Source organism: Mobula hypostoma, chromosome 28 (assembly GCF_963921235.1).
Source record: "Mobula hypostoma chromosome 28, sMobHyp1.1, whole genome shotgun sequence".
Classification (NCBI taxonomy): domain Eukaryota; kingdom Metazoa; phylum Chordata; class Chondrichthyes; order Myliobatiformes; family Myliobatidae; genus Mobula; species Mobula hypostoma.
The window spans coordinates 30,088,721-30,106,382 of NC_086124.1; the positions used below are offsets into that span (position 1 = coordinate 30,088,721).

General features: G+C 43.3%; 2 protein-coding genes and 1 pseudogene across 9 annotated transcripts in view; 1 reads left to right on the forward strand and 2 right to left on the reverse strand.

The window, feature by feature from the left end:
- The window catches only part of LOC134338659 (neural cell adhesion molecule L1-like), a 325,827-nt gene that overhangs the window by 179,963 nt on the left and 128,202 nt on the right, over nucleotides 1-17,662 (reverse strand). The window lies entirely within an intron of this gene.
- LOC134338972 (contactin-2-like) overlaps nucleotides 1-17,662 on the forward strand; it is an 86,572-nt gene that overhangs the window by 51,851 nt on the left and 17,059 nt on the right. The gene's annotated exons all lie outside the window — the stretch shown is intronic.
- Nucleotides 1,310-1,481, reverse strand: LOC134339180 (U2 spliceosomal RNA; annotated as a pseudogene).

Genomic DNA, 17,662 nt, shown 5'->3' on the forward strand with positions numbered 1-17,662 from the left:
TTAAATTTATTATACTGTTGAAGTCTATGTACTAGTTGCATTATATATTACACAGAAACGTAGAAACCTACAGCATATTACAGGCCCTTCGACCCACAATGTTGTGCCGATCATGTAATCTCCTCGAGAAACTAACTGGCTATAATTTCCCTAGCGCATAGCCCTCTATTTTTCTAAGCTCCATGTACCTATCTAAGAGTCTCTTAAAAAACCCTGTTATATCCACCTCTACAACCTTCATGCACCCACGACTCTCTGTGTGAAGAACTGACATCGCCCTTGTACCTACTTCCAAGCACCTTAAAGCTATGCCCCCTCGTGTTAGCCACTTTAGCCATGGGAAAACGCCTCTGGCTATCCACATGATCAATGCCTCTCATATTATACCATGCATATAAGCAGAGGTGCATTCTGTATTGAGTTGGCGTTTATAAGCTTAGCAGGGTGGACTGCTGTGCATTTAATATTTCATTAATATTTGAGTAATATTATGATTGAGTTATTTTGTATGATTAAACGTTCTTTCTTTGGTTAAATAATTCATTATGTAAAAGTACATGAATGGCACCCATCATTACGCCACCATGTCATAAGTGTGAAAACAAAGTTTGCACATACATCTAGGACTCCCTTGTTTTTCTTTGTTAGTTTTATGCTTTGGAGTTACAAAACATAACAGCATCTATTAGCAAGGAACTCCCTCCATCTCTCTACTATCATCGGGCAGGAGGTACAGGAGCCTTAGGTCCCACACCACTAAGTTCAGGAACAGTTATTCCTACAACCATCAAGCTCCAGTGTGGATAACTTCACTCACCACTAGCCTTTCCCTCACCCGTCTTTCACCTCTTTCCCTTTCTTCCATGGTCCACTCTCCTAACCCATCAGATATCTCTACTTCTTCAGCCCTTAACTTTCCCACATATCCCCTCCCAGCTTCTTAATTCATCCAGCTCCCTCACCTGGTCTCACCTATAACCTGCCAGCCTGTACTTATTCCTTTATTCTTATTCTGTTTTTTTTCCCAGTCCTGATGAAGGGTCTTGGCCCAAAATGTTAGTTGTTTATTCCCATCCATAGATGCTGCCTGACCTGCTGAGCTCTTCCAGCATTTTGTGTGTGTTATTAAAGATTAGCTTTATTTGTCACATGTACATCAAAACATACAGTGAAATGTGTCATTTGCGTCAATCAAATTAGGAAGGATTGTGCTGGCGGCAGCCTGCAAGCATCACCACATTTTTGATGCAAACACTTTAGCTCTCACTAACCCCAACTTCTACATGGGAGGAAACTAGAGCACCTGGCAGAAACTTACATGGTCACGGAGAGATGGTACAAAGTCCATATAGACAGCATTGAAAATCAAAACCCCAATCTTTCAGCTGGCGCTGTGCCATCCTAAAATAAGAGACATACCGGTTATCAAACTAATAAGGCAGAAATTACACTTGATCTCAGCCAAAAGGCAGAGAAGTGATTTCACTAAGAAATTTACTGCAAATAAGCATACTTATATTTCACTAAGATCCCGTTCATTCTTCTAAAACTCACTGTTTGTAGACCCAATCTGTTCCAACCTCCGCACACAATACAATTCTTCATACAATGAATCAATCCAATGAACTTATCTACAATGCCTCCAATCCATTGCTATCCTTGCCCAGGTGAGAAAACAAAACTGTCGCCAGTACTCTCAGTGTAGTCTCACCCACATCCTGTACAGTTGTACCAAGACAAAGAAGGCACAACAGCACTACTTCCCCATCTCCGGGATCTTCCGAAAATCTATGAAATTTTGGAAGATGAATGACACTGCAATCACAGCCAATTCTTTGACAGCCCTTGAATACTGAACATCAGGTCATATTTCAGCATTATCAATATACTGCCAATATTAAATTGTTAATTACTTACAGTTCCTCATTTTCCATTTATATAATTTCCACTTTTTTAATGCTTCCCTCCACGCCGACAGATACAAGTACTCATCCCATTTCTGTCTTTTCCTCATTCCCTAATTTCATCTACTGCATCTCAATCTGTAAAAGACTCATTAATTTTAGCTAATCTTTTCCTTTTGACATTCCTAAAGAAGCTTCTACAGGTCCAGTTCATTTTATTTTAAAGATCCTGAACAATTCCTTGCTAAATTCTGAAATTTTCCTGATTCTCAAGCCTACTTTTTTTTAAAGAATCAGAATTAAGTTTTGTTACCGCTAACGAATGTCATGAAATTTGTTGTTCTGCGGCAGTAGTACAGTGCAATACATAAAATATACCGTAAATTATAATAAGAAAAATGTATTACAAGTTTGTGTGGGCACGTGGCCAAGTGGTTAAGGCATTGGACTAACGACTTGAAGGTTGTGAGTTCGAGCCCCAGCCGAGGCAACGTGTTGTGTTCTTGAGCAAGGCACTTAATCACACAGTGCTCTGCGACGACACTGGTGCCAAGCTGTATGGGTCCTAATGCCCTTCCCTTGGACAACATCGGTGTCGTGGAGAGGGGAGACTTGCAGCATGGGCAACATGGTCTCACTAGACTAACAGATGCCTTTACTTTTACTTTATTATAAATTTAAATAAGTAGTGCAAAAAGAGAACAAAAATAGTGAGGTAGTGTTAATGGGTTCATTGTCCATTCAGAAATCTGACGTCGGAGGGGAAGAAGCTATTCCTAAATTGTTGTGTGTGTGCTTTCAGGCTCCTGTACATCCTCCCTGATGGTAGCAAAGAGAAAAGGGTATGACCTGGGTGGTGGGGGTCCTTAATGATGGATGCCGCCTTCTTGAGGCTGTTGTCTTCTGACAGCATTATTTGATCTAATACAAACTTCTCTTGATGGTCAGACCTGCACCAATTCCTGTAGATTTATTTTTGATCCTTTACGTTACATCTTTGAAGATTAAAGATTAGTGTTATTTGTTCTATGTACACTGAAACATTGAAACATACAGTGAAATGCATCATTTGCATCAGCCCACACATGCTGCCACACTTCCAGCACGCCCACAACTTACTAACCCTGACCCATATGCCTTCAGAATATGGGAGGATGCCAGAGCACCTGGAGAAAACCTATGTGTTGTCAGGGAGAACATACAAACTCCTTCAAAGTAAATTTATTATTAAAGTACATATTTCTTCAGCAGTCCATCGATTTTCGATGTTGACTGAGGCCTGGTCAGGTTGTATGGAAGACCAGCAGTTGCCCATGCTGCAAGTCTCCCCTCTTCACACCGCCGATGTTGTCCAAGGGAAGGGCACTAGGACCCATACAACTTGGCACCAGTGTCGTCGCAGAGCAATATTTGGTTAAGTGCCTTGCTCAAGGACACAACACGCTGCCTCAGCTAAGACCTTCAGTTCACTAGAATGACACCTTAACCAGTTGGCCACACGCCAAACAACACAAGCAACAACAAACCAGAAGCACAACCAATCTCTCTCTCCCCCCCCATACCCTCTACCCTCTCCTCCATCTCCCCTCTCTCTCCCTTCTAACCTCTACCCTCTCCTCCATCTCCCCCCCTTTTTTCTACCCTCTATCTCCTCCACCTCCCCTCTCTCTCTCTCTGTCACTCTCACTCTCTCATTCTCACTCTCACACACTTGCCTCCAGCCACAGAAGAAGCCACCTCAAGTCTAACCTCCAGTCCTTGACTCCTAGACATCACACAACGGCCTTCAGTCAGAGGTGCCACGGAGATAGTCTATCTCTTTCCTACTGAGGTTCCCACTGTCACGCAATCAGTCACCATCCACTTTGCTCCATACACTTTCAAAGACAGCAAAGGTTATAGGATGGGACGACATCGCAGCCGTTGTAGAGAAGAGCTGTACCCAGAACTGGCTTGCGCCTCCAGCCGAACTATTCAACCATATACAACTTTGAGATTCATTTTTTTGCAGGCATACTCAATAAATCCATAATAGAATAATAATAGAATCAATGGAAGACTGCACCAAGTTGGGCCTTCAACCAGTTGTAAAAGACACAAACTGTGCAAATACAAAAAGAAAGAAATAATAATAATAAATAAATACAGAGAACATGGGATTAAGAGCCCTTGAAAGTGAGTCCATAAATTGTGGGAACATTTCAATGATGGGATAAGTGAAGTTGAGTGAGGTTATCCACTTTGCTTCAGAAGTCTGATAGTTGAGAGGTAATAACTGTTCCTGAACCTGGTGGTGTGAGTCCTGAGGCTCCTGTACTTTCTGCCCGACGGCAGCATTGAGAAGAGAGTATAACCTGAGTGGTGGTGGTCCCTGATGATTGATGCTGCTTTCCTGCCACAAAGCTCCATGTAGAAACGTTATACACAGCAGCAGAATTGAACCCCGATTGGTGATCACAGGAGCTGTAAAGCGATTGCACTAACCATTATGCTGCTGTGCCTGATGTCAGTTTACTATCATTCCTTTTTAATTTGGTTTTCTGCTCTGCCTTACACCCCTCATGCCTCCATAGTCTGCTTTATTCACACTTAGGTCCTTGTGTTTCAGATTTAAGTAAGTCACTTTCAGTTCTTCTATCACGTTTAATCATTTCCTCAAGGCACTGTAACAGCTAGTAACAGCTGGATCACCAATTCACCTCGACTCAGCAGATAACATTACAGCTAAAAGCATGATTGAGAAAACAATTGTGTGTTCATTACTTGACTGCATCCACACCATTACCGCTAATTCAGTTTGCCCAATCCACAGAAGTCCCCGTATAAAGGGATCTGGGAATACAAGTCCATAGTTCCTTGAAAGTAGCATCATAGGTAGATATGGTCGTAAAGAGAGTTTTTGGCACACTGGCCTTCATAAATCAAAGTATTGAGTACAGAAGATGGGATGTTATATTGGAATTGTACAAGATGTCAGTGAAGCCTTATCTGGAGTATTCTGTGCAGATCTCGTCACCTACCATTAGGAAATGTATTATTAAGAGAAGAGGGAAAATTTACAACGATGTTGCTAGGACTTGAGGTGCAGAATTATAGGGAAAGGTTGAGTAAGTGAGGATTTATTCCTGGAATGTAGGAGAAGGAGGGGAAATTTGATAGAGGAATACAAAATTATGAGGGGTATAGAGAGGGTAAATGCAAGCAGGCTTTTTCCACTGAGGTTGGGTGAGACTAGAACGAGAGGTCATAAGTTAAGTGTGAAGGGAACAAGAAGGAACTTATTCACTCGGAGGGTAGTGAGAATGTGGAATGAGCTGCCGTTTCGATTTCGACATTTGACAGAAGTTTGGTTAAGTATAGTGGGCGGGGTATGGGGGCTATGTAGATCAGGTCAATGGGGCAGTTCAGCACAGACTAGAGAGGCTGTAGGGCCTTTCAAGTGCTGCAGTGCTTTATGACTCTATTATTGTATTACCATTATCACATTCACCTTTGCCTTCCTGATTTGTACTTGGCCCTACATCAACATGACTATTTCCAGGGCCTACATACAATGTTTTCTACCTTTCGATTCTTAGCCCAACCCCAACAGTAATGATTCTACTGATTTTGAGCCAAGGTTCTTCCTCTGTGTTGTCTTTATCTCATTTTCCTGGCAGGCCCACCCTACCGCTGTTTCGAAAAGTTAAGTGTCCTGAATATTTAATTCCCATATCTGCTTCTGACCCGATCATTTCTTTTTGTACTCAGTTCTCAGGAGTAGTGCATTCAGTCTCTCCATTCAATGCGACTGTGGCCGAATTCAAACACTCAACTCCTGTCAACTCACCTGTCATCTTGTTACCAACACTACATGTATTGAATTGAACTGAATCAGACATCATGGAAACAGGCCTTCGGGTCTAACTCATCTTTTCTGACTCTGTTGCCCAATGAACTGGTCCCACTGACCTCTGTTGTCCCATAGCCCACTAAACCTCCTCTATCTATGTACTATCTATGTATCTATCTAGATGGGTTTTAACTGATGCTCGTATGCGCTACCACTGGCAGCTCATGCTAAATTGCACCACCCTGTGTGAAGAAGCTGCCCCTCATGTTCCTATTCAATCTCTTGCCCCGATCTTAAAAGTTCAAAGTACATTTACTATCAAAATATGTATACATTACACAACCTTGATATTCTTTTCCTTACAGGCAGCCACAAAACAAGAAACCCAAAAGAATCCATAAAAAAGGACCGACAAACACCCAATGTGCTATATATATTTTTAAAAAGTGAAGTTGTTTTCATGGGTCAATATCCATTTAGGAATTCTATGGCAGAGGGGAAGAAGTGGTTCCTGAGTGGACGCCTTCAGACTTCTGTATCTCCTTGACCGTAACAATGAGAAGAGGGCATGCCCTGGGTGATGTGGGTCCTTAATAATGGACATCGCCTTTCTGAGGCATCGCTCCTTGGAGATTTCTTAGATACTGCGAAGGCTAGTACCCATGATGAAACTGACTAATTTTACAAATTTCTGTAGCTTCTTTTGGTCCTGTGCAGTAGCAACCCACCACCCCCCCCCCCCAGCCATACCAGACAGCGATGCAGCCTGTCAGAATGCTCTCCATGGTACATCTACACAAGTTTTTGAGCGTTTTAGTTGACAAACCAAATCTCTTCAAACTCCTAATGAAACACAGCCTCTGTCTTGCCTTGTTTATAGCTGCGTCGATATGTTGGGACCAAGTTAGATCCTCAGAGATCTTGACACCCAGGTACTTGAAATTGCTCACTCTCTCCACTTCTGATCCCTCTATGAGGATTGTTTTGTATTCCCTTGTCTTACCCTTCCTGAAGTCCACAATCAGCTCTTTTGTCTTACTGACACTTACAAGGGGTGCTGCAACACCATTCAACTAGCCAGTATATCTCATTCCTGTATCCCCCCACCCCCCCCCATTTCCATCTAAGGTTCTACCACCAATGGCTGTATCACCAGCAAATTTATAGATGGTATTTGAGCTGTACCTAGCCACACAGTCATGGGTATAGAGAGAGTAGAGCAGTGGGCTAAGCACACACTCCTGGGGTGCGCCAGTGTTGATCGTCAGCGAGGAGAAGATATTATCACGAATCTGCACAGTTTGAGGTCTTCTGATTAGGAAGTCAAGGAACCAATTGCAGAGGGAGATACAGAGGCCCAGGTTCTGTAGCTTATTGATCAGGACTGTGGGAATGATGGTGTTAAACAATGGTGTAGTCAGTGAACAGCATCATGACATAGGTGCTTGTATTATCCAGGTGATCTAAGGCCACATGATTAGCCATTCTTACTGTGTCTGCGGTAGACTTATTGTGGTGATAGGCAAATTGCAGTGGGTCCAGGTCTTTGCTGAGGCAAGAGTTCATTCTAGCCATGACCAACCTCTCAAAGTATTTCATCAGAGTAGATGCGAGTGCAACTGGGCAATAGCCATTAAGGCAGCTCACACTACTCTTCTTAGGCAATGGTAGAATTGTTGCCTTTTGGAACTTCTGACCGTAGCAGTGAGGGGTTAAAAATGTCCTTGAATACTCCTGCCAGTTGGGTGGCACAAGTTTCCAGACCCTTATTAGGTACTCCATCAGGGTCTGCCACCTTGCGACAGCCTCCAAGACAGAGTTCAGAGTCACCACAATCTTCACAGCTGTAGGTATGTTCTCTATTCCAAAGCAAGGATAGAAGGCATTGAACTCACCTAATAGTGAAACATCGCTTCCATTCACGCTATTGGGTTTCACTTTGTAGGAAGTAATGTCCTGAAAACCCTGCCAGAGTTGATGTGCGTCTGATGTCGCCTCTTTGGAATCATTTTTTTGCTCTTGAAATAGTCATCCGCAAGACATACTGGTATTCTTGTACAGACCTAGCTCACCAGACTTAAATGTCTTGGGTGTGCTGTTTGTACACATTGATTCCATTACTCAGATCATCCAGTCTGTTTGTCATTGGCCTGAGGTGGAATGTACACTACCCTGTACTACCGAAATTAACTCGGAAATCTCCCACAGCAGGTAAAATGGACAGCACTTAATTGCAAGATAGTCCAGGTCTGGTGAGCAGAATTGGGACAACATTTATACACCAAGAGGAGTTGATCATGAGATATAAAAATAAACTTTATTTGTCACAGGTATGTTGCAACATTAAAACACGAAATGTGTTGTTCTTTGTGTCAAATTGAATTGTGCTGAGGGCAGCCTGTAAGTGTCACCGTGCTTCTGGCACTAAAATGGCATGCCCACAACTAACTAACTCTAACCTGTACGTACAATCTCCTTGCAGATAGCAGTGGGAATTGAACTTCAATAACTGATCGCTGCAGCTTAACATACGACATCTGTGCAAATTGAGAGAGGGAAAGAATAAAGAGATATAGGCTGAGGTAGTGTTGGGGTGTTTCAGGTGAGGTCAAGAAGCTTTGGGTGATGGGGAAGAAACTGTCATTGTCGGTTTTAGAGATATAGAGAAATCAGCTTTGCTTGTCACACAAACTTCGAAATACACGATGCACCATTGTGTCAAAGACCAACACCATCCGAGGACGTCTTGGGGACTGGCCACAAGTGTTGTCATGCTTCTGGCACCAACATAACAAGCACGCAACTCACCAAAGCATTACTAACTTACATATCTATGGAATGTGGGAGGAAACAGCACAGTATCGTAGTGGTTACAGTACAGGTGACCCCAGTTCAATTCCCGCTGCTACCTGTAAGGAGTTTATATGTTCTCCCCATGACTGCGTGGGTTTCCTCCCACAGTCCAAAGACATACCATCCTATGGCTTGGACTAAATCAGGGATTCGCAGGACAGTGCGGCTCGAAGGGCCTATTCCGCGCTGTATCTCAATAAATAAATAAATAGACCCACACAGTGATGGGCATAATGTACAAACTCCTTACTGACAGAGCTTGAATTGAACCCGGGTTGCAGGTACTGTAATAGTATTAACACTCTTACGTTACCACACCACCCTTAATGATAGACACGATTTACATCTCGTCAGACACGACGGACAACCAGTCACCGCAAGTATCTCTATTCCTGATCAGTATTTGTCTTTTCATCCTCTGGCAGGATGGCTGAGTCAGGAAGGAGACAGAAAAACTTTGACTATAACGTCCTCTACCGCCGCCTCTGCTCGGGCTGTGGTTGGGTTGAATTGGATTTAATTTTGTACACAGACAGATCCCTCATGGGGACGGCACTAGACGAGGCTCAGATACACCACATTCCAGTGATTTGAAAAGAATGGCAATTTATTGGCAACCAGACAATGAAAGACAATGCAACAGTTAACGTCAGTTTCTTGCCTATTATATAGTTTAGTGTAATGCATTGCCACAAAAAGTGCAAGGAAGACTCATGTTGGGCTGTGTGAGTAATGCCATGAATAATAGATGGCCACAGAACACTGACCCATTTGCCTTCTGATTTAGTTTCTCCAGCCTTTTGGAACTGAATTTCGGTCAGAAGACAGGACATGCCATCTGATTACTCAGCGAGACTGCTGCATTTTAATTGCTGCTTAATATCTTTTAAACACCGTGTAATAAGCATTAGTTGCAACCCATTCAAGAACCTGTTATTGTCCCTGAGGGGGTGGGGGTGGATTAGCCTGACAAGCGAATGAAACAGGGCAGCAGCTTTCTGTGTGCTGAATAGGTGGTCCACAAGGTTTAGGCTCACATCCTCATATATTCACCTGCTTCTAGACTCAGAGCACTACAGCAAGAAACAAAGGCCTCTCAGTCTGTACCCAACTGTTACCCTGCCTACTCCCATCGCCCTACATCTGGACCACAGCATCCATATCCCTCCCACCATGAACTTTTCCAAATTTCTCTAAAATGTTTCAATTGAACCCGCATCCACCACTTCCGTTGGCAGCTTGTTCCACATTCTCACCACCTTCTGAGTGAAGAAACTCTCCCTCATGTTCAGTGGCCCTGTAGCGTAGCAAATAGCATAATGCTATTACAGTGCCGGCGATCCAAGTTCAGTTCCCACCGTTGATTGTGAGGAGTCTGTATGTTCTCCCCATGGCTTTGTGGATTTCCTCCAGGTGCTCCAGTGTCCCCCCTCATGCCAAAGATGTAAAGTTTAGTAGGTTAATTAGTCCCATGCATGTAATTGGCGGCACAGACTCTTAGGCCAGAGGGGCCTGTGACCACGTTGCATCTCTAAATAAATGTTCCCATTAAATATTTCATCCTTCAGCCTTAACCTATGACTGTTAGTTCTAGTCTCACTCAAACTCAATGGAAAAAGGCCCGCTTGCATTTACCCTCCCTATACACCCCCATAATTTTGTATCCCTCTATCAAATCTCCCCTCATTCTCCTACACTCCAGGGAATAAAGCCTTCACCTATTCAACCTTTCCCTACAACTCAGGTCCTCAAGTCCCAGAAACATCCTTGTAAACCTTCCTGCCCACCTGGCTTCATCTATCACATTCTAACTATTTATTTTTATTGATTGAGATACAGTGTGGAATCAGCCCTTACGGCCCTTTGAGCTACACTGCCCAGCAACCCTAAGCTAATTGCGGGACGATTTACAATGACCAATTGACCTACCAACCGGTAAGTCCTTGGACTGTAGGAGGAAACGGAAGCACCCAGAGGAAACCCATGTGGTCACGGGGAGAATATGGTCACGGGGAAAACTCCTTACAGGCAGCGGTGGGAAACGAACCCAGGTCGCTGGTACTGTAAAGCGTTGTGCTAACCACTACGCTACTGTGCTGCCCTATTCTCCTAATTCTGACGTCTTCCCCCTTCTTTTCCAGTTCTGAAGAAGGGTCTCGGCCTGAAACGTTGACTGTTTATTCATTTCCATGGATGCTGCCTGGCGTGCTGAGTTCCTTGAGCAATTTCTGAGTGTATCCTTGTAAATCTTCTCTGCCGCACTTTCAATCTTATTGATATATTGCCTGTACGTGGCAACTACTTACTGCAGAGTAGTTCTGGCATTTGATACCCTGTTTCGGAATATTCTGGAGGTAGGAAATTATGGATAACAGATGTTAATCAAAGTGAGAACCAGTCTTCAGGAAATAAACTGTTCGCAATTTAAATTCAACTACTACTTTAAAGCTACCGAAACCAGTCATTAGGTACACACAAGGGATTTTGCAGATGCTGGAAATCTTGAGCAACACATACAAAATGCATCAACAACAAACACAGTTCGAGAATGTGCAGGGGCATCCCACAAGTGTCGCCACATGCCCACAACTCACTAACCCTAACCTGTACGTCTTTGGAATGCGGGGACGACGTACAAACTCCTTACAGACAGCAGAGGAATGGTCACTGGCGCTGTAAAGCATTACAATACCGTGGCGCCCCATTATAAATGTGTTACATATATAAGAACATAAGATATAGGAATAGAAGTAGGCCATTTGGCCCATCAAGTCTGCTTTGCCAGTGGAAGGACAGCATCTGTGATTCTGCAACAATCCCTCAACAGTACAAAGGAAAATCAGTTTGGATTAAGACTCCAGCTGTGTCCTGAACCCCATTCTGGTCCACAACTGAACCACTCACTGTAACTTGGCCCATCAGAAGATACCATTCCTGAGTTGTTAAGTTTCTCATATGCAATACACACAAAGTACAGGAGAAACCCAGCAGGTCAAGCAGCGTCTACGGAGGGAAATTAATGACAGTTCAGGCTGAGACCCTTCATCGGGAATTATTATGCGTGGGACACTGAGAACAATGAAAATGTTCACGCTAATTGGTGGTCATTGGAAACCTTAGGATGAGATCTGGGAAGACATTAAGTGGACTTCTCCTGTGTCAACATACTGTTAAAGGCTGGAAATCCAGAGCGAGCAGCACACACAAAATGCTGGCGGGGGGTCTCAGCAAGATAGGCAGAGGAATAAACAGACAATGTTTCAGCCCAAGACTCTTCTCTGAGTCCTAATGAAGGATCTCGACTCGAAACCCCAACTATTTATTCCACTCGTTAGATCGACAGATGCTGCCTGACTGCTGAGTTCTTCCAGCATTTTGTGTGTGCTGTTAAAGGCGTATCCATGTCACTTAATGCACCAATTGAACAGGTCTGTTTTGTCACTTAATATTCTTGGCTAGGTGCATATTCAGGGAGCCACCCTTTAACACTGCAAATCTTTGGTGTCCAGAGTTTGTTCTCAGAAGCTCTCAGAGCAGCTACCCAGTATTTGAATATTCAAATATTTTTAGTGGAACGTGGTATCATTGTAAGTATGTCATTGAGCACATTTATATGTAGCACTGCCACAGGAAAGAGGCATTCATTATCTAGAACACCCAGCATTCAGTCCCTGCTTTCTTCTTCGGTCCCACACCACCAGGTTCAGGAAGTTATTACCCTTCAACCATCAGGCTCCTGAACCAGCATAGATAACTTCACCTACCTCTGCTCTCAGCTGATTCCACAACCTACAGACTCACTTTCAAGGACTCCATAACTCATGTTCTCAGTGCAGGTTGAGTACCCTATATCAGTAAATCAAAAATCCGAATACCTCCGAAATGCAATTTTTTTTTGAGCACTGATATGCTGTCACAATTGAATAATTCCACAAGGCGCTGGAAAAGTTCTCAAGCGACGCACAAGTCTCTGCGCACTACAGTTCTGAGAAGTGAATTCACATATTGAATGAAAAATACGAAAACACTGCATAAAGCAAAAGAAATGAAGATCTCGATTGTGTATTGAATTAGTGGATTTATCAACGTTGAAGTGAACATATGTCGGGTAAAGGTGTGCTGATCATGAAACAAGTAAAGATCTATCCCGACAAACGGAAAATTGAAGGTAATTGCAAATATTCAGCAGTCTGGTTGCAAAAAGTTAAGAAAAGACATGACATTACATTTTGAAGGCACCTGATCATGAAGCAGGAAAGAAATTCATTTGAGTTTGCCAAGATCATCGCTGATGAAAATCTAACACCAGAACAAGTCAATAATTCTGATTGGTTTTTTATGAATGGTACATAAAGCCCCCAAAAAATACAAATACAAATACAGTGTACTGTAATCTTTTAGTCAGATTGTGGCATCATAGGTGGAGACTGAAAGCCTGCTGTTGTTTGTTATTCTACTCGATGCTTCGCAGCATTTTTTTGGCTCTGTGCTGCAGCCTGCTCTGGTCTCCATGTCTGAGAACTTTGTGACGTTTACTCGGCTCTGTGCTGAACTGAGGCTGCGGCTAGCTGCGGCCTGCTCTGGTCTCCATGTCTGAGGACTTTGTGACGTTTACTTGGCTCTGCGCTGAACTGAGGCTGCGGCCTTGGCCTACTCCGGCTGCTACGTGATTCACGTCTATGGACTCACTTCTGTTCTGAAGGCTATTTGTCTAATTTTATTATTTGCATGATTCAATTTTTTCCCCTCGCTTTCTGCACATTGGGTGTTTGACGGTCTTTTTAAATGGATTCTTTTGGGTTTCTTTGTTTTGTGACTGTTGGTAAGGAGATAAATCTCAAGCTTTCATAATATATACATATTTTGATAACAGATGTACATTGAACTTTGAACAGCTGATTCAGGTATTCTCCCGATGCTGCTGTGCTGCATTCGTTACCTGCACGCATTATATTTTCATTATGTTATTGGTATGTAATCATTTTTACTGTACATATGTGTGATGAACAAGTGTAAGACAAAGACTTCTTGCTGGTAGCACACAAATTCAGAGTCGGAAATGACTCTGCCAAGGTCTCTCATGATATAGAAACATAGAAAACCTACAGCACAATACAGGCCCTTCGGCCCACAAAGCTGTGCTGAACATGTCCTTACCTTAGAAATTACCTAGGGTTACCCATAGCCCTTTATTTTTCTAAGCTCCATGTACCTATCCAGGAGTCTCTTAAAAGACCCTATCGTTTCCGCCTCCACCACCGTTGCTGGCAGTGCAATCCATGCACTCACTGCTCTCTGCGTAAAAAACTTACCCCTGACGTCTCCTCTGTACCTACTTCCAAACACCTTAAAGCTGTGCCCTCACGTGCTAGCCACTTCAGCCCTGGGATAAAGCCTCCAGCTATCCACACAATCAATGCCTCTCATCATCCTATACACTAGATCTATTGCAAAATCTAAACCACTTCTGGCAATTCGGATAAAAGGGTCTCAACCCACGTATTTATTTTTTATGTGCACTATTTGTCTTCTGTTGTACACTGGTTGTTTGTCAGTTCTTGTTTATGCATAGTTGTTCATAAATTCTATTGTGTTTCCTTTGACTCCCTGTTATATGAATTGGAAGGGTGATCTTTAAAGCAGAGTACAAGGTTGATGCCAGGATTCTCAGGCAATTTTTGCATTACTTATTTAATTTATGTATTTAGTAATTGATTTATATTGTAATTTAGATATTTTATGTATTGTATTGCTGTCGCAAAACAACAATTGTGTCACTATACGTTAGTGGTAATAAACCTGACACGGATTTGGATTCCGGGTGGTGGCAGTGTGTGGAATGAGCTGCCAGTGGAGCCGGTTAAGTTGAAACACTTAAGAGAAGTTTGGGAAGGACTGGAGAGGTGCGGAGCGATATGGTACAGGTGCAGGTGCAGGTAAATGGGACTAGGCAGAAGACCAGGACAGCCCAGACTAAATGGGCCAAAGGGCCTGTTTCTGTGCTGTAGTGTTCTTACTCTATGAAGCAAACATATCAAATGCTTTCTTCACTACCCTCTCCAACTGTGTTGCTATTTTCTGACTGTAACTTATAGCAATTTAATGTATTACACTGTACTCCTTCCACAAAACAACAAATTTCATTACCCATGTCAGTGAAATAAGCCTGATTTGGATTCTGATTGTGACTGGACTTAGACTGAGTGAAACAAAGCTTAAATTGATCAAGGGAGGGAGAGGAAGGAGGGAGGGAGAGGAAGGAGGGAGGGAGAGGGGGGAGAGGGACTGGGGGAAAAGGGACTGGGAAGGGGAGCAGAGGGAGTGAAAGCCGTCAATTCCCGTTTAGGTTTTAATACCAATATCAACAAGGGAAATGAAACTCATTTAGCAGGCACTCTCTGCGGCAGATTCCTTTCATAGCAAGAGGATGGGGCACTTCTGAAAGAGACTGCCTGCCTAGCAGAGCAGCAGGCTGACCCTCACCTTGCCCCCAACCCCAACCCCCACCTCACCCTCACCCCTCCTGCATTATTCATCAACTTTCAAAGTCCCTCAGTTCTCATGTTAACGGCTGTGAATCTGTCAATCCTCCTGCCCAACCAAAATGTCAATTTCATTCTGAAATTAAAATGCAGAAGGCGAGGATAAAGAGGTGGTGGGTGAGGGGGATGGGGGATGGGGGATGGGGGTCTCTCCACCCCCACCCCTCTCCCCGCAGACCATGCATTAGCACCTCAACGGATCTATAGCCCCTGGGGGAGTTCTGAACCTTATTAAATCACCTCAGGCCAAGAGATTCTGATAGCAATCAATAGATCTGTTTATTTTAAGGTGGTGGGGGAGGGAGGAGTATGTGTTTGGTGTAACACATGCTCATTCCTCCCCTGTATGTTGACAGCCAGATCATCTTCACAAACCTTACAGGGCAGAAGAGTGATTTCAGTAACAGAATTAGTCAAAAATAATAGGGATCTGGCCCTCATTTTGAGGGAGTCATCTCAGCCATTACCATCTGGTTTGTTGCAGCATCCTCTCACAACATATGAAAACTGCAGCCAATTATCAGTTCAGCAGTCTACCATCACTGCAGGACAAAGAAACCCACCCTGCAAACTGCCTTTTCTAAACGTTTCACACACAAATTGCTGGAGGAACCCAGCAGGCCAGGCAGCAATCACAGAAAAGAGTAAACAGCTGATGTTTCCGGCTGAGACCCTGTGGGTTTTGAAATGTTGGCTGTTTACTCTTTTCCGCAGATGCTGTCTGACTGCTGAGTTCCTCCAGCATTTTGTGTGTGTTGCTTTGGATTTCTAGCATCTGCAGATCTTCTTGTGTTTTCCATAAGGTCCCTTCTGAAAAACACCAGATGGGGCTAGAAAAACAAAAACTTCATGCCATCTTCTTTCGCCAGACTGCTAATCTGGTCAACCACAGTTACCTACCCAACCCTCTCTATCTATTACCCCCGTCACTGCACTTCACTGTGGACACTTTTTATAATAAACACAAAAGTTTCTGCAGACACTGGAAATCCTGAGAAACACACACAAAATGCTGGAGGAACTCAGTTGGTCAGGCAGCATCTATGGAGTGGAATAGGGCCGAGACCCTTCATCAGGATTTTCATAATGTTGTTCACGTCGTAAATACATAATCAGAATCAGGTTTATCATTGATGTAAACATTTTAATTCTGATTCCCATTCCCGTTCTGACACATCAGTCCTCTTTTGCCAAGATGGATGGAGGAGCAAAACCCCATATTCCTCTGGGTAGCCTCAAATCTGATGGCACGAATAGCAATTTTTTCTTCCGGTAAGTAATTCCCCATCCCCCTTCCTTTATTTCACACTCTTTACCTCTCACCTGCCTATCAAATCCCCCTGCGTCCCTCCTCCTTCCCTTTCTCCCACTGTCTATTCTCCTCTCCTATCAGATTCCCTCCTCTCCAGCCCTTTAATTTTCCCACCCACCTGGCTTCCCCTGTCACTTCTCAGATATCCTCCTTCCCCTCCCCCACCACCTTTTCATTCTGGCATCTTTCCCCTTCCTTCTCAGTCCCGAAGAAGGGCCTCGGGCTGAAACATCAACTGTTTAATCATTTCCATGGATGCTGCCTGACCTGCTGAGTTCCCCCAGCATTTTGTGTGTGTTGCTTTGGATTTCCAACATTTGCAGACTTTCTGGTGTCATAAAATCTGCTGCTTTGTATAGAGTGCAATATATAAAATAGACTATAAACTACAACAAAATATATACAAGTCATGCACAAAGCGAGGTAATGTACATGCTGGCATTTATGTAGATTTTATCTCAAATCCCTACTTTAACCTCTAACTTTATTTTATATAGTTCTGTATCATTGTTGAAATTTTTTTAATATATTGCCTCCACACCCTGACCAACACACCACTGCAAATTCCTAATACATGTAAATGTATAAGGCAAATAAAGTTGATCCTTGATCCTTCATCCTTTATATGTTGACAGCTGGATTGTCTTCGCAAACCTGACAGGGCACCACAGTGACCTCAGTAAGAGAATTAGTCAGAAAATAATGGGTAACTGGCCCTCATTCTGAGGGAGTAATCTCATTTGAGGGATTCAGGTTACGGTGCGGTTTGACCTATTTATTGGAGCTGGGAGATGAAATTACAATTCAAACTCATGTACCTTCTTTCCCTCTTGAGTATTGCCAGTGGAGGTTATTTATGTCGACCAGTGATGACTAACCCCTCCTGCGGCGAAGCCTGACGCCCAGGAGTACTGACACACAGATTAATGATTAGGATGCAAAGATTCTGAAGTAAGAGGCGGTTGATTGTTGAAAAATCTATTAACATCACTCCACAACATACCTCTCAGGGATTCCAGCAATGAATTACTTTGGAGGGCTGCAGCTAGAACACTCACCAGTTGAGGAAGGAACATTGTCCAGTTTACGTGCTCAGATTATTGCCACACAGAATTTTCAATATCCCACTGACTGAGAAGCTCAGCAACAGGATTTAAAGTATATCTGAACAGGTACTTGAAGGATTGGAAAAAGCTGCAAAGGTTTGTAAACTCAGCCT